We start from the raw sequence: 25649 nt of genomic DNA, 5'->3' as shown, positions 1-25649 counted from the left end.
GGATGTGCTGAGAGTGGGGACAAGTTCTGGGGGTCTCACAAAAGTGACTGGGAAGAGGGGGATTACAGAAGGATAAAAGGCATGCAAAAGTGAAGGAACTTGAGGGGAAATTTTGAAATTAATTTTCTAGGGCAGATATCTTTGACAAAATTCTAGATCTTTAAGCTACATGACAGCTTGCAGGAAGAAAGAAATGCAGTTCCCTAAGTTTCAAATTTAATGACCTTATGTGTTTTTCAGGGCTATCACACTCAGCCCTTCATGGCTCAGGCCCAGCTACCTTTTCTCAGGAAAGCAAAATCAGCGCAGCCAGCATCTGCCTCTCCCTATTCCACCCAGGAATACACATGGAAAACAAGGGAGGCCTGTGAAAGCAGGTGACAAGATTTAAAATGGGAACTCCTGTGGCATCTCTCCAATATAAAATGAAGACAACACTTGAGTAACAGCCTACTGCACATTTTTGGTACATCCTGGTAGGTTGTAGAAGTGACGCCCACATTTGCAGAAAGAAGGTGTCAAAGATGGCCAATACTCCTGACCAGAGGAATTCTCACTGGTTTGGATAAGCTGCCGACTGCTTTGACTGTGCCCTACCTGTAACTTTCCTGTCTAAAACAAGTCTGCAAGGCGTGAAATCAGGGTTTGCTGAATTCAGAGCCCAGCTTTCCCTGATGTCACTCAAGCACAGGCTATCCCCAGGTGACACTTGTGCTCCAGTTTGAGTGTATTCTTTCTGACATAGAATAAGACCAGGGCATTTTATTTTTTCCAAGACAGATACATCATCTGGCAGTTTCCAGCTGATGTAAGATAGGTTACAACAGTGATACAGCCTATCTGTGGAAAGCCTCTTTTCCTGTGGTTTCCTGCAGGGGTTTTTGGTGTTTGCTGTGTGGCTGAGCGCACTCCTCAGCCTTTCTTGATCAAGGGTTTTTAATCACGTTTTTCATTCCTTTATTCAGCCACCTTCCTTTCCCTAAAAAGGAAACCTGTAACAAATTAATGTCTTCAAAGTCTGTATTTTGTATGATTTTGTTGACACTGGCTAGCATTCAAACTTTATTGGAATTGACAGTTAATGTAATTGCATAAGCCCTATTTCCTTAGGAAAATAGCATTCAAAAGACCAGGACATGCTGCAAGAACTCCTCCATCCTTGCAGGGTCCCAGGCTTTAACTTTTTAACCTCCCCTATTGTTATGTAAGCACAGCTTTATTCTTGGAATTTGTTAATTATAGAATGTGATTCATCAAATATATTGTAGACACTGTAATAGGATGAAATAAATTGCACACTACTGTACCTATTTCTCTCCATGGACAGTGAACAGGGTTTGTAGAACTGGACAAAGGAATTTTGTGGGTGGAGTGGACTTTTCAGGTTCTCCTTTAGTCAGTGAGACCAATATGCCAAAAGTTGTTGGCATGCAATTCGTTTCACAGAATCACAGAATCAGTCAGGCTACAAGGGACCAGTGGGTCCCCTGCTCCAAACTCCCTGCTCAAGCAGGGTCATTCCAGAGCACAGGATTGTGTCCAGATGGTTCTTGACTATCTCCAGTGAGGGAGACTCCACAGCCTCTCTGGGAAATCTGTTCCAGTGCTCAGTCAGTGCTCAGGACAGAAATTCCTCCTCATGTTCAGGTGGAGCTTCCTGGGCATCAGTTTGTGCCCTTTGCCTCTTGTCCTGCTGCAAGGCTGAACAGGCTCAACTCCCTCAGCCTGTCCTTGTAAGAGAGATGCTTCAGTCCCTTAAACATCTTTGTGGCCTCTGCTGGACCCTCTCACTCGTACTGAGCATCCCAAAACTGGGCACAGCATCCAGATGTGGCCTCACCCGGGGTAAGTAGAGGGGCAGGATCACCTCCCTTGACCTGCTGGCAATGCTTTTCTAGTGCATCCCAGGATATCATTGTCCTTCTTGGCTCCTGGGGCACATTGTAGCTCATGGACAGCTTGCTGAGCCCCAGAAGCCCCAGGTCCTTTCTATTTTAGGCTGATTAACACCCTGCACTCTATTGACTGTATTGATGAAATAGTCACTCTGGTCACATTAGACATCAACAACAAAGATATCTCCATAAGAGGGACTCCCCTTCATCCTCAGATTTTCAGTGTAGCAGAGGTTTGGTCCCTCTGTCGCATTATTTGGATGTTATCAGGCCTTGCTAGTATCAGACCTTGTGCCTTAGCACTAAAAGCTCTCCCCTGTGAGAAGGAGCAATACCATGTGAAATAGGGAGAACTCACATTTTGCAAATCCATTTTTTTCTGTGGGCAGTGTTTCAGTTTCATTCTGGGATCATTGATTTGCTGGCTTTGAGCTGTTTTCTTCATCAAGCCCAGAGGATAAGCTTTTTTTGCACTGCATCTTTCTCCCTTCTATGGCTAATGCTAGTTTATTCTCCTTCAAATCTTATGTAAAGCTTTTACAGGAGAATGCATCTGTGATATGCTCTTCAGCTGTTTTTTTGGAAAAAATATGAATAAACCAGAATAAACTGGAAGATTGTCAGTGTATTTTGCAGATTATCTGTGTTCCAACTCTACTCACAGGAAAAATGCAAAGTCGATTAAAACCCACCAAGTGTAATAAATATGTTTTTTGATTCTGTCAGCATGGCTAAAGATAAAAGCTAATGGCAAATCCATAATACAGTCATACAGATCAAATGATCTATCAATCCATAAGCTTGCATTCATGACAGATAAATGCTCTTATTATCTTCACAGCATGCCCCAGTTAGTCCAGCATGAACTTGGTGAGTTAACTTGGCACTCTGCTGTCAGGGTGTTGGCATGCAGGAAGTTTGTTTGCTACAATAGCATTTTAAATGCTGAAAGCTCCATTTCTTCAGTCTGTGAGCTGTTGCTTTCATTGATTACTGCTCAGCTCAGCCCCTCAGCAGCTCCCAGGTATATCCCACTCCTTTTTTCCAGTTGTGACCTCTTTGTGTTCCTCTTCCAAGCCTTCCCCCTCCTTTATGCCAGCAGCTTCTTTCTCCCAAGTTGATGCACTGAGCCTCAAGCAGAAAACACTCTACATTTCCACTCACCTAGGGCTGGAGACAACCACATGATGGGAAATATTTGAGGCACTACAGTCAGGGAAAATTTGTACATTTTTCAAAATAAATTCAAGAAGCTGTGTCAGTTATCAACATGAGACTTTTGTCTGGTCCACTGGTTCAGTGAGTCAAGGGTATTATAGACTTGAACTACAAGTTCTCTCGTATGAACAGACTGTTTTGAGCTAGGACTGTAATCACAAGGAATAAAACATTGTCTAATGCAGTGGCCAAATCAAGTACCAGTGAAAGAGGCTCCATTTGTGTCAATCATAGTTATCTTGTTGATGGATCTGCCCCATTGTTAATGTTAAAACCCTTTTTGTTCTCTTGTTCCAGATATTCAGAATTGTTCATTCATCCTGAATGGATATTTTGTGCTTAAAGTGAATCTTAGAAGCTTATTTAGAACCACTTAAGATTTTAAATTAAATATGAGTGTAATGTGAGGAGGCATAGAAATGAAAGATCCATAATTTTTCAAGTGTAAAATTAAATTCCTCCCTCCTTGCCTCTCTGATTTTATGCATCTAGTACAAAGTATATGGAATTTGAGTAGGTGTACTAAGAAATTCAGAGCGTTTTGATAGATATCTCCATGTGAGAGATACATAACTATTGTAGGTCCACAGAAATATATCAATTGATTAGTTTCTTTTCTGATAGACGCTGCAGATTTTCTCCATTTACATTTAAAGGCCAACAGAACTGACATATGATTTTTTTCCTATTTTATCTATTGCATCTGAGGACCCACAGGGAAGAAATTAAAAACTCATCATCTGGCCAGCATGGAGGCTCAGAGCTTTGATGGTTTCAGCTGTTAAGCCTGCTGTTCCACAGAACCCATTTTTGACTCCTAGCTCTGCTGCCCAAACCAATGTGCTGAGGTTTGGTTGGAAGTGATACAATTCCAGGCAGGGTTAGCAATTTACAAAATTTCCATCAGGCTAAGCATAGCAGTGAGCATATATGTGCATGCATGCATGTGGGCTTTGTTGCTGTTTTCAGCATTCAGGAAACAATTACAGGAGAGCATTAGCTGTGCTTCAGTGCAGACTGTGAGTAAAAGTAATGGCATGATCCTCACTCAGGGACTGAGAGCGTCCCAGATGGATCAGCAAGGCAGCAGGGAGCTAAACCTACAACGCAACTAATTTTCTCCAGTTTTGAACACCTAACCCTTACACTCAGAATTTATTTTTTTTCCCCATGGAATTATGAACAGCTCTTTCCTTTTCAGCAGCTGAACCAATAAACAGGATTTTGTATTTTTCCACAATTACAACTCCCTTTATTACAGGGTATAATGCCATCCCTGTATTTTAGCAATGGGAAGCTGTGGAGAAAACAAGGTATGGCCTGAATCAGTGGCAGAAGAAGCAAAGATCACTTCTTTCCCAGTGTCAGCATAGAACTCTCAGAGATCATGAATGCCTAAGAACAATGAGGAGAACAAGAAGCTGCAGGAAATGGAATATTACCTTCATTGCAGCCCAGTCCATACACAAGAAGAAATGGTTCCTGTTAAAAGACTGATATAGCTGCTAAAAGTAAACACCATATAGGTTATCAAAACACTTTTTCAGGTTTTCATCATCCAAAGCTAATTTTTTTCCCCTCAAAAACATTCATTTAATACCTGTTTCTCTTTACCTTTGCTGCCTCACTTAAACTAGACAGCTATGGCCACAGTGCTAGTCCTTTACAAAGCTATTTGTTCATAAAGATAATGAATTTCTGTGGGGAAATGCATAGCCAGCAGCAGAACCAAGAGAAAAGAGCTCTGTGATAATAGGTCAGAACAATTTAAAGTGCCCTGAATACTCATTGTGTTGTTGATGAGAAGGAGCAAACCCTGGAATTTTCTATGAAGATGTCCTTCAGCACTTTTTGAGTGTATGACAATGATCTAACTTAATTACTGACTTCCCCAAATCTCAGAAAAACTCATGTACATCACATATTTCCTACACTCATTAAAGCACATGAGACTATTTTTTTCTGGTGGTTTTGGGTTCACAATATAATACACAAAATCCCCTTCCAACTGTTGTAAAGGCTTCAGTCTAGCAGGTAAACCAGAGCACTGAAATCTGGTTCCAGTCTCATCTCTGTCTTTGGCTCACCTCTCTGTACCTATAGAAAATAGAAGATAACATTACTTTGTGACCTTGCAGTTGTGTCCTAAGGATTAATACTTGGAATGCTCTACATGCCCCTGCAGTGCACAGCAGCCAGGTCAGTGAGTACACTCTGTTCCTCTTTGCATGGAGGTAAATTAGATGTGCCTCTGATGGCAGCAGAAACTTGGCCCCATTGGATGAATCCCATGATCTCTAGGCTTTAGACAGGTTCATTCAGCTGGTACCAGCTTCAGACCTAACTTCAGTGCTGTGACATATCTTGCAAGGAAAGGCAGCTTCTGGGTCGTGGGAGAGGATGCTGATAGGTAAAGCAGGAACTAAGGGAATGCTGGTAAAACTGGAGATACTCTCTGGAGAATTTTATCACCTGCTCCCTTCTGAAAGGGCTGGTGGAATAACAATTCCATGGGCATCTGCTGCAAGCACATAGAGAGAAAATCATAAGCTAGCAGTTTTTCCAGGTCTCCCTCTACTTCCTGGGCACATGGATGTTCCTTAGGAAAATCCCATGGGATTTTCAGAGAATGTGGGTTTGGCTGCTGCTCCAAAGTGCTTTCTGGAGAGCTTTTCTAATGACTGTGGGGAAGAGCAGGGAAGCCAGCTGAAATACAAGGGTGTCAATAACACCTATTGATTGAGTCAGTTCCCTTGGGCCAGAGCTGCTGCTTGGACAGACACCCTAGGCAGAGTGCTTGGCAGGCTGACTCTGCCTTCTGAGGCCAGGTGCCATCCTACAGCCAGGAGCAGGGTGCTGCTGGGAGCTCCTCACTGCACTGAAAATAGCCTGTCCTGAGCTCCTGTTGCAGCCCACAGTGTGTTGGGGATCTGGGCTACAAGGGATCCCCCTCCCCAAAGAACCCTTAGTCCATCATGCCTTGCCAAGCACCAGCTAAAACCTCGGCATACACCAGCTGGGCAAGCACCCGTTATTATTTGTATTAATTATTAATGCATTTCCATTTTATTTAATAACTGAGTTACAACTATTCATATTACTGTCTCCTTACTCCAGCACTTGCACAGACTCAAAGGGCAGATGATGAATGCATTTAATACTTCCTCAAATGCAAATGTTTTTGTTTGTTTTTCAATGTTTACTTGCTTGACTGGAGCATTTCACTTGAGCCTCATAGCCCAGTTAGTTACAGCAGACTGCAAAGTGGGATTTGTGCCTGGATAAAGGTAATTTGCTTGCTTTACAACACCAAGATAAATACTGGTCTGAAGCACCATCATGAGGTCAATCAGGTCTGAGATTTTAAATGCCAAAAGATTTACAATTCCATCCTGACAGCCCCTCTGCTCCTCCTCATGTTTTCCACAGCAATAAGACTCATTTAAAACTTTAAATATGGAAAGCAGAACAGGAGTCATTAATTTTACTTGCACAACAGCATTCACTACTTGTAAGGCTTTGACAGCCTCCTGAAACCCAAAGGAATTCAGATAGCTAGGGCAACGAATGCTTACCAATACCTGCATTGGAAGGACACAGGGGTCCTTTCACAACGTTTTCAGGGCTGAACACACATTTTTGTCCTACAGGAAGCTGACAGTGATGAGAGTATGTAGGATGCTTTACTGCTACATTCACATGATGCTACTTAATTTCCCATTTCATCTTGTTCAGCACAATCCCTTTGTGTTTCTTAAATCAATAGAACTGCAGTGAACCAACAGATTTCTTCAATATTTTGCAGGATGCTCTGCCCCTACCACCATACTTAATACCTATTGTTTTCAGTAAGACAAATAAACTCCTTAAATGTTATATTTGCCACTTAGAAGGAAGTTGACTGTGTGTTTTGGGGGATAAGATATTCAATTGCAGAAAGATAAACACATATGCATGGAGCTGAATGCTTTTGGAAACAAATTCTGTGGGCTTTCATATTTGTATCATTGTCATGATTTTGGATGGAAAATGGAAAACTTGTGATGAATGCATAATAGGCCATTGCATTTCCATCTGAGACAGAAGGAACGTGTTCCCTTCTTCAGAAGGGAAGACAGATGAAGGCAGGCAAGCTGCAGAATAAAACAAGAATTAAGTGATAGCCTCTTAATGATCATTGTTCTGCTATCGGTCCATTATCTGTCTGGGTGTAGGTAGCAAACACCAGATGAATTTAAATAAAACCCATTACTCACGCTCACTTACAGACGTGATGATGGGAGTTGCTTGACAGGTCTTACACAGGAAACTCGGATGTAATTGAGCCCGGTGCTCTGCTGATTCTCCTCCAGCAAATTCTCTACCTGTGCAGGAATATTTTAAGACCTCACTAACTTTGACAGAGTGTTAGGCATTTTTTTTTTTTTTGCTTATTTGTGTTTTGTATCATTATTGGGTCTCTACAATAACAGATGGTGAAATCTCCCGAGTAAGCCAAATGCCAGCCATTTTCCTTACAGGATGTCATGCAAAAACACTAACAACTCGGTTCCTATTAGTACTAGAAACTGATGGGCCAGCTCCAGCACCTTTTAAAGTTCCTGAGTGTCTTTGGATCAGCTCCATAACACAGCTGAATGAGGCAGGCAATCTGCTTTAAACACTCCTTTATTATTCCCAGAGTTTCTGCTGAATATCCTATCAAACAGGCTAAAAATCTCTCTTCAAGAGCACTTTCTTTTTAGAATACACAGGTTATTTTAGAGTCGAGTAAAATCAGGACAGTTTGCAGGTAAATTTAAAATACTCATTTGTTTTTCCTTCCTGAACCAGGGACTTCTCACTTCTGAGATAGCCACTGCTGGTGGTTTGTGTTTGCTGGCAGCAAACAGTTCTACAATTGCACTTGGCATAGGTGACAAACAGCTTGGCCAGGTTTGTCTTTCCTTGGTCTTTTTCCTGTGCCTCTTGCTGTGCCATATTGAAGGAATATTGCTTAATGGCTATAATGGGATATTTACATCTATTTCATGCTCCTAGAGCTGTCCTAATTGACTCTTTACTCTCATCATGATTAACTTATCATCTGCAGATCATGAAATCTCAGTGGAATTCATAGATCTCTGTCAGGTGTGAATGTAGGGACATATCTTTGTCCCTGTAAGTCCCATACTCCCCACTGGTTATGTGAAAAATTTTGGAGTCTTTTCACCAAATTCATGGGCTTTGAGAGTAAGTTTGGATGTATTTATAAAATCCACAAATTTAGATTGTCTTCTATTTATATCTAACTGCATTTCATGTTGAAATTCTTATTTTCAAGTGCACATACCTATTTATGATCACTTTTAAAATTACATTTCCTTTTGAATGAACTGTTGGTGGTCCCCTAACAAAGAGGGGTTTGTTTTGTTGGATCTCCGATCTGAACAGGTCCTGAACTGGGGACCGGGTCTGAGTCTTTTCATTGTACTTAAAGAGAAAATGGGAGAAGTGCTTCTCTTCTCCTTCCTGGTTCCTCCCCTGGAGGAGATAACCGAATGTCTGACAAACACTGTATTTTAAGCAATATAGTTTAAGTGCAAGGAGGGGTCCTAAAGGGGTGACATGCTCCTTGCAATAGGCTTCAAACACTCTCCAAGAGGGAGTCCTTCCCTCTTTATCTCTGGGACTGAATCCTGAGAACAGTCAATAGCCAGTAATGGACACTGAGTGACACAGCAGCAATAGGGACAGGGTGTCTGTCAACTTCATACAACCCAGTTATGTACAGATATTTGTGGATTTTAGCTTTCTTTCCTCTAGGTCCCTTGTTTTTCTGAGAGGTAAGTCCTGAACTTATCCACTTTGGCATTTTCTGTGAGAGAGGAGAGAGGTAGCAGAGACAGAGGAAAGGAAGCATTTCTTATGAAATGGCTTCAAGGAGAGTTAATTTTTTTTGACTGATGTCTGTGAAGTTTTCATATTTATTCAGAAGGAAATCATGCTCAGCAATTGTCATTACCTCCCAGAGAAATGCTGCTTTCTTTGAAGGTATATTTGACACATATTGTGTCAAAGCTCATGGTCTCTCAGACATGACATGTGACAGCTGAAATTATTTGACATGCTCCAGTTAAAGGAATTGAGAACCAAATTCCCAGGGGCTGTGGACAGTTTCTGTACATAAAGCTCTCTTTGAGTATAAAGGAGATTTTTCAAAAGCATTCAAAATCGGTTTTTCCTGCTCTCATAGAGTTAATTCTGGATTCTTTTGATCACCAAGGTAGTTCTTCAGTATATCTGAGCCAGTTTGGCTGAAACGATCTTAGCAAATAGGATGGGTCATGGACCACTGTGATCTGGATACCATCTCACACAGCTGTGCTGTGCCACTTCAGAGAAAATCTCTGGAGCTCCAGAACTGGCACCATCCCACAGATCTGATATGAATGCTGCTGGGGCTAAGGTGGTCTCCAGTCTCTTCCCAGGAGCTGTATTGGGAGAGTTAAATTGGTCAAACCTCTGTGGTTGGAGACTGTTTTAGCCATTAAATGACACAATCATATTCTGGTGTCTGTCAGTGTTTAGGAGCTGTAGCTGCAATCTTTGAGCTCCTCTGCCACCAGTACAGATGATCAGAACTGTGCACAGTCCCTGACATGAGGAGCTGCACCCTCATGTGTATGGCTATGTCATAAATCAAACCTCTGTGGGACTATCCTGAGGCAATGAGATCATTGGGCCACAGTAGTGGGCACTCATCCAGCTGCCTCTGCCAGACTCTGGAAAAGGGGGCCCATGTTGTAAATATAACTGCTGAGTGGTCCCCACTATGTGCTAAGTCCCTCCACACATCAATGAATTATTCAGAACAATGCCACATCCCAAAAGAACCCCAGGGATCATTCAAGCAATTTCTCACTATGGGCAATCAGGATTGTATTGTCAATGTCTTTTCACTGGCACTGTTTAGCTCATTAGTAATACAAAAAGTCCTCACCACTTCTGCTGGAGAAATCTTCCCTGATGCATCCTAGCACTCAATTTGCTTTGCTAATGGCTGCATCAAGATTGTCCCTGGGCACCATGCCCCTGTTGAGAAAACTCATGTGCCTCTTCCTACCAGGTCTCAAGTATAAACTTCCAGGTGCTAACTGAAATTCCTCACACTTTCCTAAAGTTGGAAACTCCCAGTCAGTGAATACAACTTCCAGAGTACAGACAGAAAGGGTATTTTCTGCAGGTGCAAGGTGGTGTTACTACCATTGCACAGGATATAATTTGAAACTTGTATACTATCCATGTATTATGAAAATAATAATTGAAGTAGGTGTAGGTACAGAGAAGGGCTACTGCAAAACACAGGGGACTGTGGGGCTGTTTAGGAGAGAACAAATGCGGAGAGAACATGTTTAGCTTAGTAAAAGGAAAACTGAAGTTTTTGACAGCTATCCATGGACACCTCAGGGGTCTGAGTACTCGGAAGGGAGGAGAGTAAAAGACATTTCTGGAATTAGAACAAATGACTGTAACCTGGTCCTGAATAAACAGACAATGGAAATTATAAAGAAGTTTCTAAACAGCAAAGGAATGAAGTTTTGGAAAAGGTTTCTGACTGCAGGAATAACAGTCAAAAAAGCAAAATTTAAGAGGGAGCTGAAGAATTCCAAAGAAGGGATAATATGACCTCATGGTTCATGACAGCAAGAACTGAACTCAGTGACCAAACTCATCCCTTCTGGTCCTATCTCTGACAATCTGAAAAGTATTTAAGAAGACCATGTCCCATTGATCTGCAATGACAAAGAAGGTGGAGACTGAGTCTCAATCTCCCCAGATCTAAATGCAGCAAGATACCCTTGAGCAAAAGTTCTGCCATTCCATTTAAAGCAAAAGAGCCCAGGAATATCTTCTGTGGTGACAGCAACTTGATTTACCATAGTTGTGAAAGAATGGGCTGAAAGAGTTATTTTTTCTGAGCAGTAGTATCTTTTTTCCTGGATATGCTATAAACATCAGAAATAAATTGGCAGATATCTAGATACAAATTTTAAATCAATGAGATCTGAAATGCAAGAGCTTTTGTATCCAAATGGCTTTTCATGCCCTAAATTTTCTGAGTTGTGCTTAATTCTTGCAGCACATAAGGCATGTAAAAACCACCCACTCACTACTTCTGAGCCATTTTTCTTCATCTAAATGAAATTTCTTTAGTTCCATTCATCTTTACAGCTCATTCAACAGGTCCCTGTGCAGCAGTGAAGGGAAGCATGTTTCAATGTGCTAATCCAGCTTGGAGATGGATTAATTGACTCACATGCCCCTCTGATCACTAGCCAGATGTCTCTCCCCAGCTGGCAAGCCTTACTAATTTTCTTGTTGTTGCTGCTGTTGTTAATTCTGGGTCTCCAGCCAGCGGGGGCTCAATCAAGGGCAGCATGCCCTCTGCCGACATTTTGTATTCTTTGGTCTGCTTTCCCTTGGGCAAAGACATTGAGCTGTGACCCTCCTTCCCTGGCTCCCTGTCATCTGGCCTGTGGCCCCTGGAGAGAGCTCTGCTGGCGCAGTTGCTCTCGTGTATCCGGCACATTGGGCCACCACAGGGCTGTGCTGGGAATATTCAAGGTGGGTGAAGGAGGCATATGGGGCTCAGAGGGCCAGTTCCAACAAGACCCAAAATTTCAGGTCTGTGCATTGAATATTTTGGGAAAAAAAAAAAAAGACTCATAACAAGAGTGAGAAATATTTCCTTTGTCAGGCTACGAAAGGAAATTTCTGTGAAATTATATGAGATAAAGGTCGAGAATGATTAAGAGGGCATGGCTAGAGCAGGTGGGACACTGAACTGGGGATCAATGTAACATAAAGAGTGGTTTGAAGGTGGGATGTATGTGTGCTCCAGGCTCTACTCCAGAGAATACTCTACTCTTCTGTCATTGCCCTGATGTCTTGGGCAAGACACTTCCCTAGTCTGGTACTTTCCAACGCCTATGAGAGTTTGGGGTACTTTTAAGGTACTTGCTAGTGAGCAAGGCAGTGTGAAAATAAAATGTCATTTGCATCACTGAACATACAGCCATGTATTTTCAGTGTGAAGGCTTCTGCCATGACTTGCAGTGATTTGGCTAAAACCATGATGTTACCACATGGAAAGACGTCAATTTTGGCAGACTGTAGAACATTGTTTCCTCTTATCCCATTGCTTGTCTTGGGTCATCACCATGATCACATTGAGTAGAAACTTAATGTACAAAAATTGGACTGGATGGTAAAACTTTTATTCACCCCAGCAGTGAGGAAGTCACTCAATAACTCACACACAGGTTATCAGCAGTGGTCACTGAGGGAGGGCAGCTGAGAGCAGAGGCAGCAGCAGAAATATTTGAAGATTTGTACTATTTAACGCCAAGACCCTGAAATTCAGCTCTGCACACAGCTAGAGCATTCTGTGAATTGTAAAGGTGGAACACTGGTTTCCTAATTTCTCACTAATGGAGGTTCTTTATCCCAAGCTGTAAAAAAAAAAGGAATTCCTGGATTATATGAATATTTGCCTTTTCCTTCCCTATTCTTTTTATTTTCTTCCATTTTCCCTTCCCAAAATTAGTTCAACAAGATAGAAAAGAAAAGCAAACACTTCTTCTTTCTTTTTTCATTAGAAAAGAAGTAGCAAAATATTGTTTCATGACAAGGTCAGAGGAGCACAGCTTGAGAAGAGAGAAGTAAGAAGTTCAACTAAGGTGTGAACATTAAGAATTCAGCTGCATTTCTATGGGCCCAGCACTTACTACTCCTACTAAAATTGTGGATGAGCTCGTTTCTCCAGCATCTGAGCAGTTGCTTACAATTCATAGGTGTGTAAATAAGAAGAAAATCTCACTCCTGTAATTTAGTATCTTTGGTCTTTTTTTAGTTTAAGTACATGCCCTGTATAAATCTCTTTCCAAAACCACAAATTTCTTCCCACATCAGGCACAGCCCCAGGGAAGTTGTTTTACAGGGAAATAAGGCTTCGACCTTTGATCACTGTAACCTGGCTTCTCATAATCCTGAAAAAAACAAGTTTCTAAAAATTGAAATGTGAACAACACACACCATCAATATCAATTACTGCATTGTTGGGTGGTAAATTTTCCCCACAGGGGGTGAGCAATTCACTTGATGTACTTGGCAAAGGGTTTGATTCTCCTCCCCACTGGCAGCGAGGTGGTGCTGACAATCTCTCTGTTCTTTGGTGGGGCACAGAGCAGAGCAAGGGAGAGCAGAGTCAGACTCAAAGCTCTGCGAGTGCAGAGAAAAGCCGGCTCTGTCAAGAGAGGATTTGTGCAGTCTGAACAGCGAGCTGCAATCTTTGAAGAAAAGACTTCAAAGAGAAAAGGAGAAAAGAAACAATGTCTAATCTTCATACAAATGTGCTCAGGGGTCTCTGAAATTTCAGAAACTTCTAAAATCTAAGAATTAATTATCACTTGCCAGAGGGAAGCTTTATTCACAGGTAACAGTTACAGCAACCCAAGTCCTCTAGGTGTAAAACTCGTGCAGTTATATTCAACTAAAGCTCAGTAAATCACCCTCCTTCCTTTTGGTGTACTTGCACACTTTCCAAGTGTTTGATGTTATGCTTCACATTGTTTATGTGTGACACATGACAGCAGCTCCTAAAATTTTGTCTTTGAAAGGAGATGTACTTGGAAATATTTTGGTACAGGAACTGTGACTCACAGGTTCACATAAAAACGTGCAACAAAGCAATGCAGCTCCTCAGCCCCTATAGAGCAGTGCAGCCCTGTTGGCTTCTGCTTACTGCAGGAAAACACAGGACTTTAAGTCATTTTTCAGCTCCACAGCTGCATAAATAACGAGGAGCACTGGGGGTGACTAAAAGCAAAGCACTGCTGCTCTGATTCCTCTTAGCAGAATGGGGTGTTTAAAATGACCTTTAGGCCAGGTATCCAGAATATCTCAGCACCTCATAGATTCTCATTTTTTGTTCTTATATGACCCTTTTGTGCAATCATTCCTCATATTCATTTTACACTTGAAGTCTGAAAGCTAAGGACGTGCTATTGCCCATGGTTGCAGGGCAAGTTAGTGGTGAAAGGAGGAATTAAGCATTTAAATACCTGGAGAACTCAGTTACATGATGGTGTTACTGTGGTCAAGAAATGGAATGATTTATTGTGGATGTCTGACCAGAACCATGGTAGGTGTAGTTTAAGGGTCATGGTGATGTGCAGTTTAAATCCTGCATTTTCTGAAGCTGAGGGTGTGAACCCAGCTGGCTGGTGTGGCTCAGCTGCTGCACAGAAACACATTAAACTGCAATAACTTGATTGTGAATCCCAGCCCTCTCTTTTTAAAAGCTCTGTCTTTCATCTTTAAGACTTCAATGAAAACAGCTGTTGCAGAAGCTCACGAGAGAACTGTACCACAGCAGGGAAACAGCTCCCTGACATGAGCAAGAGGGTCTTCAGACCCAGAGCAGCTATATCTGGTATAAAAATAAAAACTCACCTCTCCTAAAATATCAGTAAGCCAAGGCACCTGTACTGTCAGGAAAGGAAATGGAAGACAGAGACCATGTCCAATGCAGCTACTTTGAAATAACTAAACCCTCTGGCAGGATTGGATTTGCTTCATTTTATGTTTACATCCATATGGCTTTTGGGGTTAAATAGAACCTGATATTTGTCCTGATATTTGCCCACCAGCAGCCAGGAGATGTCTGTGACTTGTCTCCCTGTGCCATGAATACTTTGCATCCTAATAATAAGTAGACCCAACCATTGTGCACCACCAGCATTACCAGAGATTGCCAAAAACTGAGTAGTTTGTAATATGGTTTCGTGAGTGTGATGGTATTTGGTCAAAGGTTGGACTTGATGCTCATGCAGATCTTTTCCAGCCTTAGTGATCCTATCAATCTATGGTCTGCCTCCTCTTGGGAGTCACTGGCCACCCCAGAATATCTAAGTAACACAGAGGCATTGCATTATCCCAAGTTAGCATCCAGAAGGATGCAAAAGGACAGAGTTTGACCCTGGTGTTGCATTACAGGCAGGGCTGTGGGTGTTTGTTTTCACAGGAAATTTTCTTCTGCGAACAATCAGAAAAATCTCAGGCAGTCTCCTCTCGCTGGCTGTGGCAGCTCCCCAGACAACAAAATAAAAGGTAATCGGTGCTGCCTCTCCCTCCAAATGGGAAATGTTGATAGATATCTCAAGTATTTGTTTAACTGTGGATAGTTGACACAGCTTGCGAGAAATTAATCTGGGAGGAAAGGAAATCTCCCAAACTTCTCCACTTCCTTTGTCCCCGGCTCCTCTGGGCTCCTGCTGGGGGCTCTGCATCATCCCTCCAGGAATGTCCCTGCCAGGGCAGAGTCCTGCAGCCCTTCCTGGAGCTGGAGTTCTCCTGGAGCCGGGATGCAGGAGATGCAGGGGATGCAGTGTTGGGATGTTTAACTTGTCAGAGTGACTCTTAGAAAAGTTAGAAAGTCTCTTTTCTCAGCTTGGCGTTTGGAGAATGAGTCAGAGCTCTTCATTTCTTGGTCTTAAGTTTGTTTATTTTATCTTACCTATAAAAAACTTTTCTCTTGCATTGCTGAAGTTTGTCTAGCAGGACAGTTCCATGCACTCTGCCTGCCCCCAGGGTGGTGTAATGTCTTTATACTAAAACTACGTATACAATGTTTACAATTACTTTCCAACACCTATCACCTATGTTAGACAGTGAGCTTCTACTCTAAACCAATCCAAAAGTGCCAACATCACAGCAGAAGATGGAGGCCAAGAAAAAGAAGGAGAAAGGCTGGACATGCTCATTTCCCTCCATCTTGCCTCCTGAACCCCCATACCAGAAACCCCAAAATCTACTTTTCCACCCCATGATAACTTCACTATTATTTTACCTAAACTGTTGTGGCTTGCTGATCTTCATATAAGGTTGGTAATTTTCTCCACGGGTCATAATCAAAACCACAGGTGTTTTGGGCTCTGTGCCAGGGCTTCTGAGGCCCCTGGCAGGGGTCCTGGCCATCCTGGACAGCCAGAGGGATGCTCTGGGTTCCCACAATGCAGGGATGCGCAGGGAGCGCTCCGCTCTCCCGGATCAGCGGGACCGAGCTGGGACCAGCCCAGCTGGGGGAACTCAGGCACACTCCGGCCCTGAGTGAGTTCCAACCAAACCTGGCAATCTGGTACTCAGCTATTTTTGCCCAGCGGGGAATATCTGCTGTGTTTGTTGGAAGATTTTTTGGTGTCACTTTTCACACGCTCGTTGTAATGCATTGCCTGAGGCATAATTAAATTCAAAGGGCATGCCTGTGTTGAAAGGGAGGGTTGCAATTTGTTGCTGTTAGGATTTTTCATTAAAAACCAAGCAGTTTTTCTGACTGGCAGGGAAAATGGCTGCAGAACAAAAATGCTATTAAATAAGGAGAAGGCAAAAGCTTTTCTTTATTCTTTCTTTCCTTTTATTTTTTTTAATAACTACCTGCCTGACATCTCCACACTGACTTTGAATAAAGTACAGCATTTAAAAATAGTGGGACTGTAAAAGGAAGACGAGGCAGAGAAAAGAGGAGCCTTGATATTAAGAGAGGTCTGGCAGGTGACAGATATATTATATATACCAGATTATATGTGTCTATCTATCAAAACACAGAAATATCTGTAGCTATCTGGGTGTGTGTGTATGCATTTTATCTCCAGAGGAGAAATTTGTCTTTGCTGCTGAAATTTTCCTGAAAGCTCAGTTAATTAGTTCTCATAATACCCATAGAGGCAGATTTTAGTATCATCGTTATCCACAGATGAGGAGATAGGAAAGAGCACAGAGAGAAGGATGCACAGAGAGATTAAGGGATTTCTGCTACAGTGGATTCAGTGCAGAGCTGGGAATTCAGTCCAGCAGGCAAAATCCAAACCCTATTAAAAGCCATGGGAGACTAAATTTGAGAAGCCTGGATTTGGCAATTTTTGCTTGCTTTGTTCAAACCTCTCTGATCTATTCACGGCTACATGTGTCCTGATGATGCTTTCAGAACAAAACTACACCTGTGACTGTGTACAGCTCCTGGTCAAATCTCAGCTGAGTTCCTCACTCTCAGAGCTTCAATACAGAGGCTGTTTCTTTGAGGGACTCTGTACCACACATTTACATATATCTTAAAAATAGTCTGGAGTGATAAGTGAAGTAATTTAAGATCTTCCTAAATAGAATACTATATTCTCCCAGACCACCAGGGTCACAGAACTGAAATTTTACATCCCTAGTTGCTATATTCCACCTCACAGTGCTCTCAAAAAATGACTGGAGGGTTTCAGCTAAACAGACAAGATACTTCTAAATTTGATTGGGTAAAGAAAGCTCATTAAAGGAAAAAAAAAATAATGTCCTCATTTTATAATGGCTTTGTTGCCTTCTTGCTTATATACTTGTTCCAGGGCAGTATTTTCATGTTATTAGGGTGTTTTCAGCTCTTATTTTTAAGCTCACTTCATTAATGTTGGTAGAACACTTTGAAGTAGAAAATGTGCTAAGTGGTATCACTGACACACTTTCAAGGCAACGCTTTTGCCTTCCCAGAGGTCACCTGAAGCAAATATTTCACACCTGCACAAATGTGCACAAATCGGTGCTGGCAGCGGAGGGACAGATTTCCCTGAAAAGTGCTGCAGCAGCTGTAAGCTGGCTGCAATGCCCGGAGGAGGATTCCAGCAGGAAGCTGGGCTCTGCCAGCCTTGCTGTGAGGAGTCTGGCAGGGAGGCAGCTGTGGAGCTGAGCTCCTCTGTCTGATACCCATGTGCTGGATAAAAATTCCCTGAACTCATCTGGAAGTCTCCCAATGGCTCCTCCAGCGCTGGGCACCGAATGTGCAATTTCTTTTTCCTCAAAAGCACTGTAATGGAATGAGGAGTGTGGGAAAGAGCACAGGGTTTGTGTGGGAAGGGCTGCTGTGGTGGAGATGGACCTGCTGCAACATCCTTGAACATGAGGGCAGTTTCATAGAATCACAGAAAGACTTTGGTTGAAATGAACTTAAAAGCTCATTTCATTAAAGGTTCCCATGCCCTGTATCTTTCACTAGACCAGGCTGCTCAGAGCCTCATCCAACCTTGTCTTGGACACTTCCAGGGATGGGGTGTCCACAGATTCTCTGGGTGACACTCAAGTAAAGAATTCCTCCCTAACATCTAACATCTATGTCTTGGGGCTTGTCCACTGACCAGAGGTTTGCCAGTGGTGCAGTTCTGTTGCACACCAGGATTTACTGCTCTCATCCCTCCTGCCTGGAGCATCCCAGGGCACAGGACAGGTTTCTAACCTGAGGCAAGGGTTTACCTGTGAAGAGTGGTATCTAAAAAGTCCTATGGCGTGTTTGACAAGTCTGTGGCATCAAGGTTAGCTTTGAAAATCACTGAAACCATGGTCTGGCTACCTGTATCCCTTCCCCACTACCCCCTGGAGTGTGGGATCACAGGAAGGATCCGGTTGGCCTTGGGGTGTGGCTTGGACACGGACAGTGCTGCTGGCAGTGTGAAATGAGAAGCTGTCCTGGCACTGCATGGCAGCCTTCCCTCTAACTGCAATAGCACAGCTGCCCTGCTTGCTTTTTTCTCTGATCTATTACCTTGTCATATTTCAAAAGCTAAAGCAGGTTGAGCTTGGTCAATGTTTAGATGGAAAGGTCTCCAAGGAAAACACGAGAGCTGGAGGAAATGTTCCCTGAGTCAGAGTCAGGGCAATAATCCAGCGTGGTGTTAAGGATGTTGCTTTTGGCCTGATTGCAAAATCAATGTATGGGCCACTAGTGGTCTGTGGGGAGGGACTGTAATACCCAACATGACTGGGCAATAACTGGCTGGTCTTTCTTTTCCTACAGGGGTCAACTCTACAGTGGGTGTAAATTGGATGAAATGAAGATGATGAATCTGGCTGATTGCTTTCTCTGTTTTGTCTCATTACTTGGATTTAGAGCTTTGGTTGTTTTCCTTTGTCACCTTCCTTTGTATGTTTCATAATTCCCTAAATGGCATGGAATGACACAAAATACAAACATTTAGCAAATTTTTTCCTAATAAATTTCCCAGCTTCTGGAAATCCCCAACTTAAGGGTCCTCTTAAAGGTTTGTGGTTTTTTTATCTGTCTAAAACTATTGTTACATGGATTTGAACTTTCCCTCATCACTCCCACAGAATTGTCTGAAATCCCAGGCTGCTCACGGTGGTCTGCAAGGTTGGATCCATTATCTACCAGTTTCTAATACTGAGCATCACCTCTGTGTCTGGCCCTCAAAGAAAACCAGTCACATCTCTTACTATTAACCCTGTAGATGTTCTGTTTCAGATACTGGACTCTGTCTGCCAGTGTCCTGGGACAGCGCATTTTCCACATTGATCACACAGCTTTTTGAAATGGCATCCATCAAGGAACATGGACATTTTTCTCCTTGAAGCAAGGTGCATGTAATAGAAGTCACAATCCCTTTTGTAATAGTAAAAACTATATTAAAAGAGCACTGATCTGAAATTAGGAGATAATGAAAATGAACAATTTCATCCATGCACCAGTCTGGCCTTTCATGCTTTTAAACAAATACCTGTTTTTCATCTATCCTCCATTTCTAGCACAAAAAGAAATAATTTTCCATGACATGATTGAATTCAGATTCAGAAGCCATATTTTCATCTCCTAATTATTTTTTTTTTCTGGTTTAACAAACCACAGATTTGAAGTATGAAAGGTGCTAAATGATCTCATACTAAAAACTGCAAAGCAAACAGATCATCTCTACCCATTCTGTTATTTTAGGTGGTCATTTCAAGAATGAACCTACCAGACAGTTTTGAGGATGGCAAGGTGTTTTAAAACCCATTATGCAAAGACTCTGTGACTGTAGTAATGAGCTGTGGCCCTCCACTGGGAAAACAGAGCCTTGATAAGCACACTACAAAACCCCTGTCAGGAGTACAAGTTCTTTGAAGAGAGTATTGAAAGGGATTTTGCTTCAGAATATAAGAAAGTATGTAATGTGAGATTTCTCAAAGGAGAAGATTATGCTTTATTTGGGCTTTTCTATACAGATTGAAGAACAGAATGTGAGAAAACTTCACAACTTCTTTAGGAACACAGATATTTTCAGGCTGGACTGCACCCAAATCCAATCTAACCCAGCATCTTGTGTCATAGAGAGGCCAGCACCAGATGCTGCAGGAGAAGGTACAAGAGCATCTGAACAGGTCATGTTTCCACAAGTGGGGAAAACATCTCCCTAATTTCCAGTTATTGCTGCTGCTGTTATGTGTAGATTTATTTTCTTTCTACAGCACAAAAATTAAACAGAGGTGTCTATTTCAGACTTTGAGGATCATTGCCCAAAACATTAATTGCTTCCTCCCAGTCATACACTGAATAACTATAATGAAGCCAAAAAACCTGACTCCCACCCCTGCATTCAGTAATTCCAGTGGATATTTCCAGTAGAGATCCCCACAATCTGGGATGTGGCATGGAAATGCCCATTCTCCTTTGGCCACACAGCAGTCAAGGCAAATGGGAATCTACCCTGTGGTTTTGAGTGAAGTGAAGAACTTTTTCAGCATGTGTCAACACCAACCTCCCCCAGCCCTCACAGAGGAGATGTGGGCCAGGCTGGGATTCTTGGTGGGGTTGGTGGGGTTCTTATTGGTACTGGCTGCCTCACAGATACCGTACTGACTGATTCTGGGCAAGCTGCTTCTCATCTCTGTGTTGTCTCTACAGAGCAGTGATACTGACACTTCCCTTCTTTGAAAAGCAGTGTGATTGACAGCTGTGGCTAAAAAATAACTGTAGAATGTACCAGAAGAGATTGTTTCTTAGAACTATCAGCTCCACCACTGAAACTTCTTAAAACCACCCACAAAACTCTTCTGTAGACAGAGAAAACCACATTCACCTCCATGCAAAGCTGTTCCTTCTGTTCCTCTTGCAGAATTATCTGAGCCTTTGACTTTTAATTCTGAGCTTTGGGCTTCTTTGTTGTGAATTTTATTATTATTGAAAATACACAACGTAAACTTAACTGTGGTCAGATCCTTCGTTGAGCTGCAGTGGAGGAAGGGCATTTGTACTGGAAATTAATATGGTTGGCATGTCTGCCTTGTTGTGAGGACAGTGTTTTCATGTTCTTTTCCTTTCTTCCTCAGCTTTCTTCTCTTTTGTATGTGCCTGCCTCTTTCCCATTCCTTTCACAGCCGCTATTTTTGCTCCAAGCAAAGAACTCAGTCATGCTCTCACTCTCTCATGGGCTCTGTGTACACTTGAGGTCAGGCTAGCAATCCTTACTGGTGCCAAACTTTGCACCCTTCCCTTGCCCTTTTCATGCCCTCTTCCTGTCACAGTTTTCTCTCCCCTGGGTTTTGCCCATGCCCCAAGGGCAGCACTGCTGGCACACCTGGCTGGGCTTTGCCTGGTGGCTCCCAGTGGCTCCAGCACAGGGCTCCTGCTGGACACTGGGCCACTCTCTCACCTCTCCTCTGATGTATTTTATCTGTTCCAACCACAGGATTCTCAGGGAAAGGGACAGTCTGTTACTCTTTGTCATCACCCACTGTAGCACAACGGAGCTCCCCTGAGGTTCAAGGCACCATATGCTTCTTTAAAAGGCACAGTCTCTTTGATGTGCCCTCACATTCCTCTGAACTCACTTCACCCTCATGTCCCTTCTTATTATCTCTACTGTTCTTTTAACAATGTCTTCCTTCTCAGCCCTGTAGCCCTTCTTCCTTTTCCCCCACTCTCCTGCCCTCCTCCAGGGCTGTGCTGCCAGGCCTGGGGCAGCTGTCCTGGGCTGGACATGGGGCTGGGACCAGGGGACACCCAGGATCTGCAGGAAGAGCTGAGCCACTCCGTCTCCTCTCCCTTTTGAGGGAACAGGGATTCCTCTGCCTGAACCTCAGCAGGCAGGGACCTAAACAGAAGGTAGAGTCTGAGCTCATCAGAGGTGGCATGGCTTGTAGAAAAGGCTGTGTGTGCAACAGGGAGCAAACCTGTCTGGGAGGAGTGTTTAATGTCTGATTTTCAGAGTCTCATAACTTGGAGGCCAGCAGTAATTTTGTTCACTTTCACTGCCTTCCATTTTCTCATATCTGCCCTAATCTGTGTGTTTCCCTGTTGCCACATTTCTCTTCACAGAGAAAAGCACGGCACAATTCTTCCCAAGGGTTTCTGAGATTCACATTCTCTGAACCTCAGAGAAAGGGAAAACACAATTCTTATCACTTGCTGTGCCTGTGTTGTGCCAAAGTAGAATGCAATATGGAGGTTGTTTACCCAGAGTGAGGATGTTTTGTTTTCTTGGCCTGTCAGGGCCAAATGTGTGTGTGTGTTGGGACTGTTGGCTGACAATCACGAGATTCTGTGCAGTGTGAGTGGTTGTGTGCAGAGTTGAGTGCTTGGCAGATTCAGTTTAGATGAAATGCACATAGTATAGTATAATAAAGTAATTAATTAGCCTTCTGAGAGCAATGGAGTCAGATGCATCAATCTCTCCCCTTTGTTGGAGTTGCCTTTGTTTTACAATATTTCCCTTTATAGTTTTGTCCAGCTGTATTCAACCTTCTTCCTACCATTCCCATCAGTGTGGCCTATGGGCTGCATCATTCCAAGCAGTGTTCCTAAAGTTCCTTGGGAGGGGTTCTCCAGTCAGGCAACAATTAATTCCTGTATCTGTAATTTGTTTATCTTTTTCTGTAGAGTCTTACAACAAGCCTCAGGAGAGGGATATAAATGATGAATGCAGGTTAATAACGCGGGAGTCTGCGGAAAATTGCATTAAAATGGCACAGCAATAACGGATATAAAAACAACTGAAGCATGTGGTAAAGTCCCTACGATATAAAAATATTTCCACTGGTAATATACATTATAGTTTGTGCTAAAAAAAAAAAAATCTGAAATTTTAAAGTGATAAAAAATTAATACCGACAAACTTCTAGTGAGAAGAAAAAAGGTTAGGTAAATTCAGCAATTCCAGTATATTGTTACCATAGGTGAAAAAAATAAGCAAAATGAGTGAACTTAATCCGATTTAATCTTAATAATTCAAAGGCCTGGAACATAGCCATGTGTATCAACAGAGCTCCCTCTGTCACCAGTGCAGAGAGGCAGAGACCTCAAGGGAGACAGGTTCATCCCAACTCAGGAAAAATGCTTAAAAACCAGGGGCACTGTCACTCCCTGAGCTGGAGGAGATTAATTCATTTGGTCTTACGTAGGCAGGATGTCCAACCCTTCCAACAGCTACACTTGGGAGCTTCCTCCTTCCCAAAGCCCCTTTGAAAAATGACCTCAGGTCACTACAGCCAGCCCAAGATTAGCAGAACTATTTGTAGTTTCTGGTATTCCAAAAAAGGAGGTAAGAACAATTCTATTGGGTTAATAACACAGAGGCAGCTGATGGATTTCACTGGTTGCACTGGAAAATCTCTGCCAGATGCGAGGTGTTGGAAGCAGAGCTATACACTCATCAGGATGCTCAACAGCCCATTTATCATCTTTGTGAACATTTTGTTTGCCTGCATGAGCTGGGGGAAGCTGCCTGTGTGAGCTGATATCACAGAGGGGTTTCAGGAGACCTGCCACAAACCTTCAATCAGGCAAACAAACTGGTGGAGATTTACCCTCTCATGCCAGTTCATCATTCTGCTTTAGCAGATTGAAAAAAGCTGTCAAGAAGTGATGTGGGAAGCCATCACACTAACAAGGCAAGGGAAATCTGCTTCATTTTTTTCCAGTAATAAACAGAATGAGGACTGAACACAGTCTTGGGGGCACCAACTGGACAAATGTGTAGGACATCCCACCCAGTAATCCCAAACCAGGCCGTGCTCTGTGTCAGGACACAGACATTGTGGAGATGAGGCTGCCAGGATGATGGAAAAAGGGTGGGAGCTACCCACTGAGCCAAGGACACAGGAAGGGTGTGTAATCATAGTGAGATATGTTTCTACTGATACACATCATCATAAATAGTGCTGGTGGTGGTTTTAGAAATGATAAAGAGGCATTGGGTAAATCCTTTGGCTGGAGGTGGATTCCTAGGGAGCCAAGAGTGCAAAATCCCGCTTCAATAGGATAATGTAGAAGAAAGTGCTGCAGAAAAGCATTTAGGTGGAGAAAAACTTAATCCATACAGTTGTCTGTTCTTCCAAAGCATTAGCCAGAAATCCCTCTGAAATGCTGTTTTTCAGTGTGTGTTCTGATAGCTCTGCTATCAGTCTGCTTGTAAGGTTTTGGGTTTGGTTTTGGTTTTTTTTAAAGTAAAATTTCAGTTTTCAGCCTGTGGGTCTGTGATTCTTCATGGGTCTGTGATTAACTTCCTGATATCTATGCTCTTCTACTTGTTTGAGAAACACAATCCTAATGATAATATATTTTATTAATAAATTATTTTATTAATATATTTTCAGCAGACTCTGATTCCAGAGGGAGGAATAGGAAAGTTTTAGCAATAAGGAGTGAAAACCACTGGTACAAAAGCATTGTTTTTGAACTCAACATAAGAAAATTGATAAAGATTCCTCTGGGCTTTTATTTTTTTTTTAATGGCAACTCCTTGATTAATGGAATATCACCTACCCTTGTATAAGGAAAGATTGAAATGCAGAGAAGGTAGATGGTGATAATCATTGATAATATCAACAAAACCACTGTTATTGTCCAGAGAGTAGTGAGGAAAGTGCTGAACTGGAGTTCAGACTGCCATTTTTATTGCGGAAAATATAAATGTAGCATTGAACTCTGCAAGTTCCCAGCAGGCTGTTCTTAGATAATCATGGCATCTATTTTAGTAAAATGCAGATTTTGAGAGTTCTTTATTATACAGCAGGATGGCTGATCTATAGAAGAAATGTTGCTGGATTTGCCACAGCAATCTGCAAGACACAACATCACCAGCCAAGTGGTAAAAATATGAGGACATTAAAGATATTGAGGATTCCAAGTGATCCAAGATGAGCCTGCAAAGTGCATTTTCTTTTGCCTATCTTGAGTTTGCTCAGTGGAATAAAAGTCTGTGAGGTAAAAATAGTTCACAAAAAGAGAAAATGCTTTCTCCTTGGTGTTGTCTCTGTTCCCAACTTCCTACAGGTTGAGATGAAGTTTGTGCTGAATATCCAATGGGGAATTAGCAGGTAGAATAGGGTTCAAAGTCCTACCCTGTTTAATACCTGCAGCATTTCTCAGCTTTCAGAACCAAACCAAACTACAGAAATAATAATCCAGGAAATAGATTGTCAAATGACCAGACAAAATCCACAATAAATGGGAACAATGAGGCAAAATCCACATTTTTTGAGTAAATCATGTGAAGGATCACTGAAATCACAGATCTCAGATGTATGATACAAGCTACAAATAAAACTTTATGAAATTACAGTCTTTGCTGTCATCTCAATAATCTTTAGCTGCTTGTTCATCTGTATTTGTGGAAAACATGGCCTTAACTCTTTCAATTAGTTATGCTAGTCTCTTTTTAAAAAGATAGTAGCATCTTTAACATTCTCCTA

At 42.3% G+C, this 25649-nt stretch overlaps 1 protein-coding gene across 5 annotated transcripts in view; it reads right to left on the bottom strand.

The window, feature by feature from the left end:
- The window catches only part of GRM3 (glutamate metabotropic receptor 3), a 104878-nt gene that overhangs the window by 58723 nt on the left and 20506 nt on the right, over nucleotides 1-25649 (bottom strand). For 2 of the 5 annotated variants that reach the window (XM_058804603.1, XM_058804606.1), the window contains exon 2: nucleotides 7380-7477. The exons of 2 other annotated variants lie outside the window; for them this stretch is intronic. The gene's annotated coding sequence lies outside the window, so the exon portion shown is untranslated. Of the gene's footprint in view, nucleotides 1-7369; nucleotides 7478-25649 lie in introns of all 5 variants that reach the window. One more of the 5 variants, XM_058804604.1, reaches the window with a different exon arrangement.

This window comes from Ammospiza caudacuta, chromosome 5 (genome assembly GCF_027887145.1).
Source record: "Ammospiza caudacuta isolate bAmmCau1 chromosome 5, bAmmCau1.pri, whole genome shotgun sequence".
Lineage (NCBI taxonomy): Eukaryota > Metazoa > Chordata > Aves > Passeriformes > Passerellidae > Ammospiza > Ammospiza caudacuta.
The sequence above is the reverse complement of the archived record's forward strand: the minus strand, read 5'-3'. Positions and strand labels throughout refer to the sequence as shown.